Raw genomic sequence first — 13,207 nt, 5'->3', positions numbered from 1 at the left:
GGCGGATGAGATCGCATCGTTGAAGGTAGAAATCAAGAAAAAAGATTACATCATCCAACAGTTGACGAGGAAGCTTGATACAAAAAGTAATGCTCCGAATGATAATAAAGACAACAATGGAGATGAGGAAGAGGCTGGGGAGACTGGTAGTGAGAACAAAGAGGAGGAAGAGCATGAGGTGAATGTTAATGCGGATAAAGACAACGAAGAAAAAGATGCCGAAGATATGGTTAGAGCTTCTGAGGCACAAGGGCAGACGTATGATGCCTCCGACCCTCTTGGGGAGACTGCTCTGGAAGTCTGTGATATAGTAACGGCAAAACAGATCTGTTCCAACTTTTTTTTGTTTTCGTTATTGCAATGGTTTGAGTATGTAACATGGAGGGTATTTACCGTTTTGATACAACATATGTGGCAGTAAAGTTGGGGCAGAACTGCCAAGGACTGCGTGGTGTTTAAAGCTGTTAACGATCCGAGCCAAGCCGAGCCAAATTTTAAGTGTTCGTTAACGTTCGTGAACAAGTCTCATGTTCGTTCGTTAAGCTTTCGAGCTCGGCTCGTTAAGAATTTTTGTAGTTTGAGCTCGTGTTCGTGTTCGGCTCGTTTAGGCTCGATTAAGCTCGTTCGAGCTCATTTGTCTTATTTTTTAAAATTTATATATAAATTATAAAAAAAATTAAAATTATTTTAGTTATATACTTTAAATTAATGTTTTATTTATTTATAAATTATAATTTTATATATATATATATAATACATTCATACGTTAATATTGTGTCCTTTGATTAACATATTTTGTACATCTATTATTTTTTCATGTACCTTAATTTCTAGCTGGTAATTTTTATCGGAACAAATTATATGCCTTGATATACAATGTGTATGCTTCGATTAGCAACTTATGTAATTGTAGGTTGGTGATAGTGAAACGGGCCACAAATAGACCTTTGTTGCCGATTCTTTGAAGTGGGAATTGTATCGAGGGTCTACTAATTACTGTGGGAGTGGATGCATTTCCAAAGAGGAGACCAAAATCATAGGCAACTTTCTTGCAAATTTTGATATACGGTAAGTGCTAGCTTGTGCTCTATATGTATAATTTTCAAATATGCTAAACACTCTAATATATTGGTGTTTGTAGGGTGACTGTATGGAACCATGGACTACTATACGTAACGTCCAAATCAGTGATCGATCTGTTATTTGACGATGTTATCTGTGGTGAGATTATTGATGCGTACTTACAATGGCTATGCAGTCAAGAATTTAGGCACCAACATGGGGTGATAACGCAATGTGATTTTGTTCATTCATTTGTCGTTGTATGGTGTTAATTTATTTCAATATTTATAATATTTAGATCATCCTATGTTACAGTAAATACATTTTTGTGTAATTCTGAACGTACTGAAGACGACAATCGTTGAGACAACATTAAACTTGAAAAAGTGGCCGATGAATAAAAACAAAGATCTTGTGAGCAAAAATATTAGGGAGTTTTAATTATCTCTACAAGAGGTTGTGCAGCTCAAAGTGGCTAAAGTAATGGAGCAAATTAGGGATGGTTTTCGCTATGTATTTTTTCCGGTCCACACAAAATTTTATTGGCATTTGTGCATTTTGGATACAGCTTCATGTAAAATGACCGAGTGCAGTTCAAAGAGATCTCCCTTCGCAAAAGGAAACACAAAAAATCTGGTAAGAATTATAGTATGTGCCCTATATCTATCATAACATATTAATTCACCTTGAGTTATTATTATGCAGACTCGATTCATGTACCTGTACTTGAATGAATTTCATCTGTGGCCAATGGCAGATGATACCCTGGAGGTCATTTTCAGTCGAGGCCAAGGTGAAAGTCTAGATTGTGGCCCTATGGTATGCATGTATGCTGAGAGCTATGCTCTAGATGATACCAACCGTTATCTACTGAGTGGCTGCGCAGCTGAATTCGACGATGTTAAGGCCTATAGGGCAAAAATTGTTGCACGTATTTTATCAGGGGGCCGGAGGACCTGTTTAGCACTTGCTGGATGATTGGGGTGTGAATTGTAATTGTCAGATTGACGAATAGGTTAGATTTGTGGCCAATTAGAGGTACTAAGCATTGATGTTATATTTTGACGTAGACTGTGTTGATTACAAACCAGTTTAATCTAATGCATGATATTTTAAGAGGTTGCCTATATGTACTTGTATTTTGGTCTTATATACATCTGTATACATGATATATGATCCAAACTTCTTAATATATACGGGTTTGTAACTCAAACACCCATGATTAGGTATCGACATACCCTTAGGACCAAACCATATACCCTCAGTGATGATATTTGTACCTTCATATCACTAATTTATATACCTCTAAACTAATAGAATGTATTCGTACAAAGGAATATGTTCGCTAACTAACTTTAAATGTAATCGACGAATGTTGAGAAGTGTTGTACTCATCAAAATTTTTTAAAAGCACCGGTGTACTCACTAAATTATTCTGAAAGCGTCGTTGGACCGATGACATAAAACCATAGATGACCAATACATTTCCAACAATGTGGGGAAGTCCAATATATCTCACGACTAATATTTTTTATCTCTTCTACTCCATTTTCTCTTGTCAGGTGTTTCTTCTCACTCTTAGATATGCTTGAACGAACATTCACAATATAAAGAATATGTTAGATCATCAGTTATGCACTGACTTCATTTGGATTCTTACCATAGGTCACCTTAACTTATGTTATTTCATAAGTGACATTCTTCCACCTTGTTGCATACTCACTGCATAAAAAGTGCATATGACATAATCCACTCATAATTGTTTGATCCAATAACAATCATTGACAAATTATGACTCTGTTACTTGAGAAAAAAACTCATTTTCACATTAATAATACTTGCACACGAATATGAATACTTTCATTGGCAAAGATGCATCCAATTACTACTACTACGTATAAGCCCTATATTAATGGATATACTTCCAAAATGTCACAAAATACTCGTATAGCCATTGTAAAAGCTCCGTCAAATATATTTAATACCTACAGACGATTCATTGTTAATAATTGTTATCTTTGGCATATTTTATACAAATATAATAATATTGTAGGTACTTTCAATATGAGTTCACATACTCCTAAAACGGATTGGTATGAATTAATTTAAAATGATACATACCTCGATATATTAGTTGTGTACAATGAGGAATATAAGGGGAATACTATTTAATTTCAAAATCCACCAACAGTGGTCACGTACGTAGATCATCGTACAATCTTTCAAAAACAAAAAGAGATTCCAACCATAACTAAAAATACCTAAGGTAAAGTCTCATTGCAACTTCGCCGATTATGTCCTAGGGGACCGCAACGACCACATTTTTTAGATTGTTTCACCTGTTGTGATTCAAACCGTCATATCTTTGGCCGGTCTGGTTGGACAGATATTATAGGAGGAATTATCTATGTCTGTGGGTTATTCTGCACCATATTCATATAATGAGTTGGCACCCGGTTAATGGGTTCTTCGTAAGTTTTCTTGTAGCGTTCAACGTTGTAATATTCATCGCAAAAGTCATATATAGACATTGACACTTTTCAATACATGCACATGCATGCTTGCACAGTAGCCGAAATATTTGTCATTCTTGACACGTGCATTTTTTATTTTCCAGATCGACCGCATACTTATCACTACAATCAAGCACCTCAAACGTTGATACTGATGATTGGTTACATTGTAGCCTCCTTAAGGCCATGTATGACAACGTCAATTTACTTTCCTGTTTCGGGCATAACTTACTTACTATCTTCTCGGATTTCTCTCGACGTTCATTCATCATAGACATTACCTGTTTCCGGATGCAATCAAGCATCCCAACAAAAGGCAGTGACCTTGCCGAGGACACCCAACTATTCCATGACTCGGCTATATTTTTATTTATTAGCCTTCAACGAGTCCCTTAGAATAGAGAATTCGCCAAACACTGGGGCTGCGATTGTGCAATGTTGAGTATTTGGTCAAATTGATAATTCAAACTACCCGTCGAGTCTGATCAACTCGTCAATTGTTTGGATGATAAAGCATAGCCTTCCACCTCTGTGCCTTGCAAACACGTGAGGGTATACCGGTATTTTAGGATAACTAGCTAACCTTGAACTAGATCCCGAATGGGCTAGGTCGAGGGATCAAGATGGCGGGTTCCCTTTTGGGTGATTCCGAGGTGCCCGTCATTCACGATGAAAAGGTCTTTAGACCGTCATCCGTGATGGAGGGATGGATTGTGTACAATCCCCTCTTGATATATTATATTGGAGACTAGAGGGTTGTGGGCCGTTTGGCGCCCCTTGCAAACTAATAAATAAATTGATTTACGTGTACTTTGGGTTTCGAACCCTTATGTACATATTGTGGAGTTTTCCTTGAGGGTTGTGACCCTATATTTGTTATGTGAAATTATGTGACGTGTCATACGAAGTAATAAGGTTGGAAAAACGGGTCGAGCCGGCCCTGATTAAGGCCTAGTGGAGTTTTCTTCGTGATGTGCTTATCACTATTATTTGAGAATGAAAAGGAGATATAAGGGAGGTGCTAAAAGACTCGTGTGTGTGAGTTCCCCTTATGTGATACGTGTCATTTTATTCAACTATCTTCTTCAAATGATTTTGTGGCATTATACCGTATTAATTTATCTTCGATTAATTGCGCTTACTCAACCGTTGTCTTGACCCTCTTTTTACGATCTTTTTATAGGTGATCATGCTTCCGTTATGCCTAAATGATGCATTCACGTCACATGATCCATCGGGGGGAATTAGAACTACTTTACCTTCTAAAATGTTTTGAAATTTATTGATTATGTTTAAAGACTAATGACTTTTGAACTATTTCCCATTTATGTTTTTTATTCGAATTTTATTTATTTAAATGATAAACCGGTGCGCTTTAATTCTAAGTCCCTATTAGTTGTTGGTATTTATTATTTAAGTCTTAGCGCCACAACGTAGGACTTGTTGGTTGATGAACGAGCCTTCCGGTGTGGCGTGGTGGTGACGCTCCGATTTGAGGCGGCCGGGGTGTTACATATATTCTACACATATCTATGTGCGGAAGTTGTCTACTAAGTGCCGGAGACAATATGCGTAGAAGTCCCGAGTGTCTATCTGAAAAAAAAAAGTGTATTCTTTCCAAGTATACCGACCATCAATATCAAAAGCAAACATTAACCTCTAGAATAACCATTCTCAATTTTTGTCATTTTTGGCAGATACCGCTGCATAGCAACAAGATTTTATGAACATCCAAGCCTTAGGTACATGAAATATTTAGCAAGGTTCATACATGAGTAATCGTAGTACATATCAACCAAACCAGAGTATCTTCAAACCTATAAAGCATATTGTATCAGTCAATATGAGTATAAGATTAATAAATATAGATATACTCCACCAGAAAAAAAAAAATTATGTGAAAATGCCCGCGCATACTATTGTGAAATCGCAACAACTCCCACAAAGCTTTCTTCATATATATATATATCGTCTTATAGAAGAGGTCATCATGAATGTAAATAATTGCCAACCATTGTACAAATAATCCTAAATTGGGCATAATCACCAACAAATTAGTAATATATGTACCGGAAAAGGCTAAAGTGAACATCCCATTGTTGCCATCAATTGCTACTGCCCTAAGTAGACATCCTTCGTATTTGTTCTTCAAATGTGTCCTATCTAGAAAAATTAAGGGTCTGCAACCTCTAAGAAAACCAATTTTGCAAGCATTGAAGCATACAAATAGACGTTGGAAACGTCGTGTTTCTGCTTCCACTTCACAATCCACCATACTGCCCGGATTAGACTCACGCAACGCATGACAGTACCAGGAGAGATTCTCATAACTGTCCCTACCTTCTCATTGATATACCTCATCGCATTTTCCTTGCCTCGCCACGCTCTATGATATTTGACATCAATCCCATAATCGGTTTGAATATGCATCTGGATGTCGGATGTCTTATATGATGGCATAGTGTAGTTTATCTCTATAAATGTCTGATATCCAATTTGCATCTACATGTGAATGATCCCGAGACTACAAGAAGCTCAACTCGCAAGTATGTTGCAAGTTGCAAGTACGAATACCAAAGGTGCAATCTGCAACATGGTATGAGGCATAAACCCGCCAGCCACAACTACTATCGATGCATGCGGCTATAATTTTCTTCGATTCATTCTTATGGTACTTAAATGTTTTTTATGCCGCAATGCAGTAATTCTTCAGCATTCTTCTAAATTCAAGCGCGTCCTTGAACGTTTGACCTTCCCTGATAATGCATCTTTGCATTAATATACAGTCCATGCTTTCATCAGCAACCATAACACCAATCATTTCATTTTCATTGAATAATATACTCTCAGCTTCACCCCTACAGAACACAAAAATTATTATGAATTAGAGTTTTTCTCAGCTAAAAGAGTAGGTACCCATCTTTCTTTACCGGGTACATATAGACCGTGCACAGTTAATTACAATGGCATCCAGGGTATTTAAGGTGCAACTGGATCTATTAACCATGGCTAGTTACAAATTACAGTGTAATTTCTTAAGCTGTAGATATTGATCTTATTAGTAACATTCCACCTATCTATTTCAGACCGATGGATAGTGTCAATGGTGTATAGTACCGAAGTAACCGTCTACACAATACCTTTGACGTTACTTCCCCACTAGATGTTTTTACAATACCTCCATAGGTTTGTACAGTCCCCCACACAATCATTAACAAAAATGCGCAGCCAATGACTACCTACAATCAGCTTCATAAAAAAAACAAACAAACAAACAAACAAAACGGCACTCTCATATGTCATGGCCATGCAAGAATGTTGTCATCACAATCAATAAATATAGAGGTAATACATTACCAATCATATATATCGAAAATAATGAATACATGCATCATTTCACCTTAAAGTTGGTATAGATAATACTTACTTTGTCGGTATATTGGGTATGTATACGTGAATGCTTATAATTCATATTCTTGAAGTGGTACATCTTTGATTAAAATCTATGATAAAATTCCTTCAAACTAAATACAACAATAGTAGTTACGCACCTGCATTCAATGTTGCATTGAGGCGGCAAGTTCTGGCTCACTTCTCGAATGTGCAACCATGTCCACAAACATAACTTTTAACAAAATATGTATTCTCCACATATTTAACACATTATTGTTACACAACAATGTCACGTAGTTCTTTTGAATTGGCGCTATATATTGAAGTTTTACAACTTCAATGGTAATTGTGTTCCATTGTTTCGATAAATCAATATAAAGATCTGCGAGCAATGTATTCTCATTTAGAGCAACCACATGAAGCTCCCTTTTATATATACACATGATTAACAATTTGGGATTACACTCCTCTCTATCCATTGAAGGCTGTTAATTCACCAAATACAAAATATAATTCTTCACTTCTCTCCAATGGTATTACAAAATCAATACTATTGACATACAAATTACAATCATCAAAATTTCATACATAACTATATTATATAAACACAGATCAATAATAAATATTTATTCTTTTAATGCTTTGAAACGTAGGTTACATACATAACATCCAAACAATAATGATGTCCTTTAGTATAATCTACCCAAAAAGTTAAACCTAAAAAGTATTTTTTTTTCAATAATCAAACTTATTGTTTTATACTGTCAGAAAACTTCATATTTTACCGATACCTAAAATAAAATAAAAATTATCTCCAAGAACCAGACGACAACGTGGATCGATCACATAAATCATTTCATTGATCACAGTTACTTCTAATATCAAATAATAGTGAAGATGGATCGATCATACCTGAGTTCCGATCTTGTCTTCAATGGAACGTAGGTAGAATCAATTGTGATCCCAAACAACACCATTATAGTCAACCAACAAAATTATTACAACAAAATTTTTTCGAAAGCTATGCTTTCTCTTACCCGTGTTTTCCTCGTGCGAAATAAACCTAAAAATTGTTATTTGGATTCGACATCACCATTGTCATCGACTACGCGCAAATGAAACAGAAGGTTGGACAGAACTCCTTCGCGCAAAAATAACCTAACGAGGAACACACTATATCAGAAATGATAAATAGATATTTGGGGGAGAGAAGGGCATTAATGTCATTAAGATTGGTGCGGAGAGTTAGTGGTAATGTTTATTAGAAAGTGAAGAGTGCAGTGTGTGAACATTATTGGTGGGGGCTGAACTCAAACATCAAAATAGGGGTAGGAATTTTAGTCCAATTGTCCGTAGATAAAAAGTAAAATAAAATATTTATTTAAAAGTTAATAAAAAGATAATGAAGATTAAGCAAAAAATAGCGATAAATTGATTTAGAATAAATATAATAAAATTAAGACAGATAAAATTATTTATCTTAATAAAATAAACCTAAGTTTAACTAGTAATATAATTTTAGCCTAAGAATAGAGTAGTAATGCTCTATCTCCTCCAGGAACTTTTGATTTGATTTTTGTATGTGGATAGTAAATTAACATTTGTTAACATTCTTTTGTACGAATGATAACTTTAGTGTTAAGTTTGTTTACTAATTAGCCTACAAATTAGGGTCAGCAAGACAATCATACTAGACTAGTCATGTGTGGCATCAAGATTCGAAGTGTCGAGAGTTTGAATGCATGACCTCAATGTCACAAGTCCACCATCACACCGCCAGATCATCATTTACCGAAATTTTAATAATATTTTATTGCTTAGTGGAAATATCCAAAAAGTTTTGATATTTTTACCTTACTATGTACAATAATACATTTTTAATTTAAATAAAAATTAAGAGTATTTTGTTATCAGTATATGATTATTTTTATTGAAATAAAAAATAAATACTTTTGAATGAAATAAAATGATTTTCAAAAAAATTACTTTGAATTAAAAAGGTAACATATATAAAATTGCGGTGATTACGGAAATTCAGCATCATGGTGACAACACATCGCAACACACTGTGTGCTATCAGACAACACATAATGTTACTACAGGCAACACACCGTATAAATTCATATAATACAAATACAACACATGAACTAACAACACATGCTATAATTTTATACAACACATGCTATAATCTTATACAACACAAACAATAATTATTTCAACACACCACATATTATCACACAATACACTTATAATTATGAACCAACAAAAAATGAACTAATACCACATGCTATTATTTATACAACACAAAAAAATAGTTGATTTTAGCACACCATATACTGTTATACAACACACTTATAATTATAAATCAACAATACATGTCTTTACTATACACATATATTGTGTATAATAAAACTGTATGTTATTTATATATATATATTACGGGTGTTGATTCGAATACTGAATTTTCCAAATCAACAACCTCACCGTTCTGAGATAAAATTGTGTTAGATATTTATATTATATACTATTAATGTAGGATATTGATGCATCCGTACCTATAATATTGTGTATTCTCATACTTTTTAGATTTTTTATATTCATTGTTTTTTTTTTTTTAAGAAAAAATATTAAATAGTTTGTTGGTTTTGTAAGTGTGGGTTTCTTTATTTTGAAGGTGTTTCAGTTTATTCTTCAATCTTCTTACTTTCAAACTAGTTTTATTTCTTTTTTATCTTCTTCTTATTTTCTATCAATTCATTATTACTCATTTTTTTATTAATTTCTCTCTGTTTCAATCTAATGGGATCTTTGAAATTTTATAATAAATTAATAAATAATATTAGTATTTTTTAAGTTAGTAGAAATTTGTAAGAGTTTTTGGTATTTTTGACATTTGATTTTATGTATAACGTAATTGTACGTATAATTATATATTTGTAATTTAAATAAAATTTAAGGGTATTTTAAAATCAGTATATGATTACTTTTTCCAAAAATAGAAAATAAATATGTTAGAAGTGAGAAAATAGTAAAAATATTACTTTGAATTAAAACAATTGGAGGATATTATTTTAGTTTTTTATATAGTTTCTTATGCAAATAATTTTATTTTATTTTATTTTTCTTTATCGCTAGAGCAAATCCATAAGAAATGAAGGGTAAACAAAATGTTCGAAGTCAAAATATTTGATCCGGAACTAATCCGTAATTTGAAATATATAAATACTATAAGAATATAATGTGTTTGTTTTTTTTTTAAAAAAAATAATTCAATTTTACTATTTTCGTTATAACGTGGAAATCCGTTATCGCTACTTAACGAGTGCGCTATAAAGTAAACCACCGGCCGGATGAACCATTATAGCACACAAGATTTAGAAGCATCGAAAGTTTTGACACATGAATAACCTCACGATCACGAGTCCACCTCTACGCCATTATGGAACTTAATTTTATTTTATTATTATTATAATTTTTTTATAACGAACTTAATTTTTTTTTTTATAGCAACTTTTTTTTTTTTTTTAATTTTGTTTTTAAATGCATGCAATTTAGTTTATTCCTAGTATATGTTTTATGGATTTGGTGGAGTGCCTTTAAAGATATAAAAAAAAATTAATGTGTAAATGATGCCAAACTACCAAACCTAGAAAAGTGTAACCTTAAAACCTGTAAAGTGGTGTGCCAAAATGCCAAACCTAGAAAACCATATGCCGATAGAGTAACTCTTAGGTTAGAGAAGTGAAAATACATACAAAGATTTTGACGTAATTTAAAAAATTTTATTTGTTTATATAAAAATTTTCTCTAGTAGCAAATAAACATTTTTATTTTTATTTTATAACTTCTATTTTTACTTTTATTATGGATAATTTGATATGCATAATCTCAATACTTATTTATTGGTTATTAATAATCAAAATTATGATCAGTTTGACTGTAGCAAAGTGATGGCCTATAATTGTTTTAAATAATTTTTTCAATTAAAAATATTATTGCACACTCACATACACTCTCCGTCCCACCCAATTATGTCACATTTATTTTTTTAACTCACAATTATTTCAAGAATTTATTTTTAATAATGTTTAATTAAAACTGATAAAAATAAACATGCCCAATAAATTTAAAAACTCGACTCTGGTGTGATGTGAAAAAATCGGACTTAGGCCAGACGCAACCGAATTTTTTAAAAATAAAAATAATTTAATTTTTTATATTTTAACTAATAAATTTTAACAATGTATTTGGTTTGATATTTGGATTTTGGATTTACGTGAATAATAATTTTTATTAATTTGAATAGTTTTTTATTTAATATAAATATGTATAAATAGGATATTTTAAATGTATAATTGATTTTTAATATAATATAAAAAAATATAAATAGAAGTTTAATTTGAATATTTTAAAAGCAAAATACCGTAAATAGATTTTAACGGTGTAGTTGGTTAGGGTTTCTATTGGCATGATGTTTTTAATGTAAAAAATATTTTTAATTTATTATAAAAATTAAAATAATAAAAATTTGAATAAAAAAATAAAAGTTTGATTTGATTTTTTTGGGAAAAAATTTATTGGATAAACTTACCAATTTGTCTGGTTGGAGTTTGGGTTTTGGGTTTAAGTATTGATAGTAAAAAATTTCAATTTGAATAACTATTAGATGTTATATGAATAGATATTAATGTGATATTTTGATATTAAATTAATTTTTAATATTATAATATAAATAATAAATTATAAAATTTTTATTTGATATTTTTAGGAGGAAAAATTATATGAATAAACTTTAATGACGTGATTGGTTGGAAATTTAATGTTTGAATGTTAAATTTTTTAATTTAAAAAATTGTTTGATATTATATAAATATGTATTGATGTTATATTTTTAATGTAATTTTTTTAATAAAATATAAAAAATAATAAAATAGGAGTTTTATTTGATAATTTTTTTTAAAAAAATTGGTGAATAGTTTTTTTCTTTTTTGTAAATTCAAGCAAACACAATTTTTATTTTAATTTATAGTTTAAGTAATTATAAATAATTTATTAATTTATTTTTAATAAATAGTATTATTACAAATAATTACAGGAATTATTTGTTCACATACAAAATTATTTATATCAAAATTTTTTAATAACTATTTCACTCATAAAGTATTAAATATATATATATATATCACTCTATTACAACTATTAAATCAACTAAATTAAACTAAACACAATTAACTTTATAGATGCATTTTTTTAATAACCGTGCCAAAAATGTGGTTTAATCTTGTGGAACGAAAGAAATATAATTTAATTGTTTTCCTTTATTTTAAATTAATAAATAGATGATTATTGTTCACCTTTTTCATTTTGGATTTAGTAGTTTTAAATTTCAAATATATTTAGTGTGAGTTTGTCGATTAGCTATTAATTTTTAATTGATTTAATTAGCTGTTAGCGAATTATATTAGTTTTTTTTATTAAAGTGTTTGGTAAAATAATAGTTCGATGTTAGTTGTTTATATATAAAAGAATAATTAAGAATATTTCGTTAGATTTGGTTTGAAATTGAGTATTTGATTTAAATTTTGATTTGAAATATAGTATGTCATATAATATTTCGTGAGAAAAGAATATCGTAATTTTATTCAATCGGGTTGATTGAATAAAATTAGTTTATGTTTGAAGTACAAGACATAAATTTTAGTTTTAGAGTATATATTATGTTTAATATTAATTAATTTATCATTTTACGATATTTATAATTTGAAATAATTATATTTTTATTTTACTTATTGTTAAAAGAAAATATTTATATCTTATTTTATTATTTTGCCTGATTTTTAATGAATTTAATATTTATAAATAAAATAATTTTTATATAAAAGAGTTAATAATTTCAATTATTAAAATAATTACAAATAATGCAACAAAAAAGACAAAATAAGTAAATATTAAATTAGGATGAAAACAATGATTATATGAACTTTCTCAGATACGAGCGTTCTTCGAAAAAAAAGTTTGCTTCCACAATATTGTGATCTTGCAACCACTTTGTAGTCGATTTGAGAAGGCTCGACGAGGGGTTTGGCAGGCGGCCCTACTGGTCCGCAGCTTGGGAGAGCTCACGGAGGGTCTTCGGGGATCTGGAGGTCAGCATTGGGCTACTGCATCATCGAAGAAGTAGGCACCTGCATCCATTACAATATACAGACTGTTGGGCAGCCCCTCGGTGCTTACTGTAA

The sequence above is a fragment of the Andrographis paniculata genome, unplaced genomic scaffold (assembly GCF_009805555.1).
Source record: "Andrographis paniculata isolate CXL003 unplaced genomic scaffold, ASM980555v1 Contig51END, whole genome shotgun sequence".
Classification (NCBI taxonomy): Eukaryota; Viridiplantae; Streptophyta; class Magnoliopsida; order Lamiales; family Acanthaceae; genus Andrographis; species Andrographis paniculata.
This window is presented reverse-complemented; position numbering follows the sequence as displayed.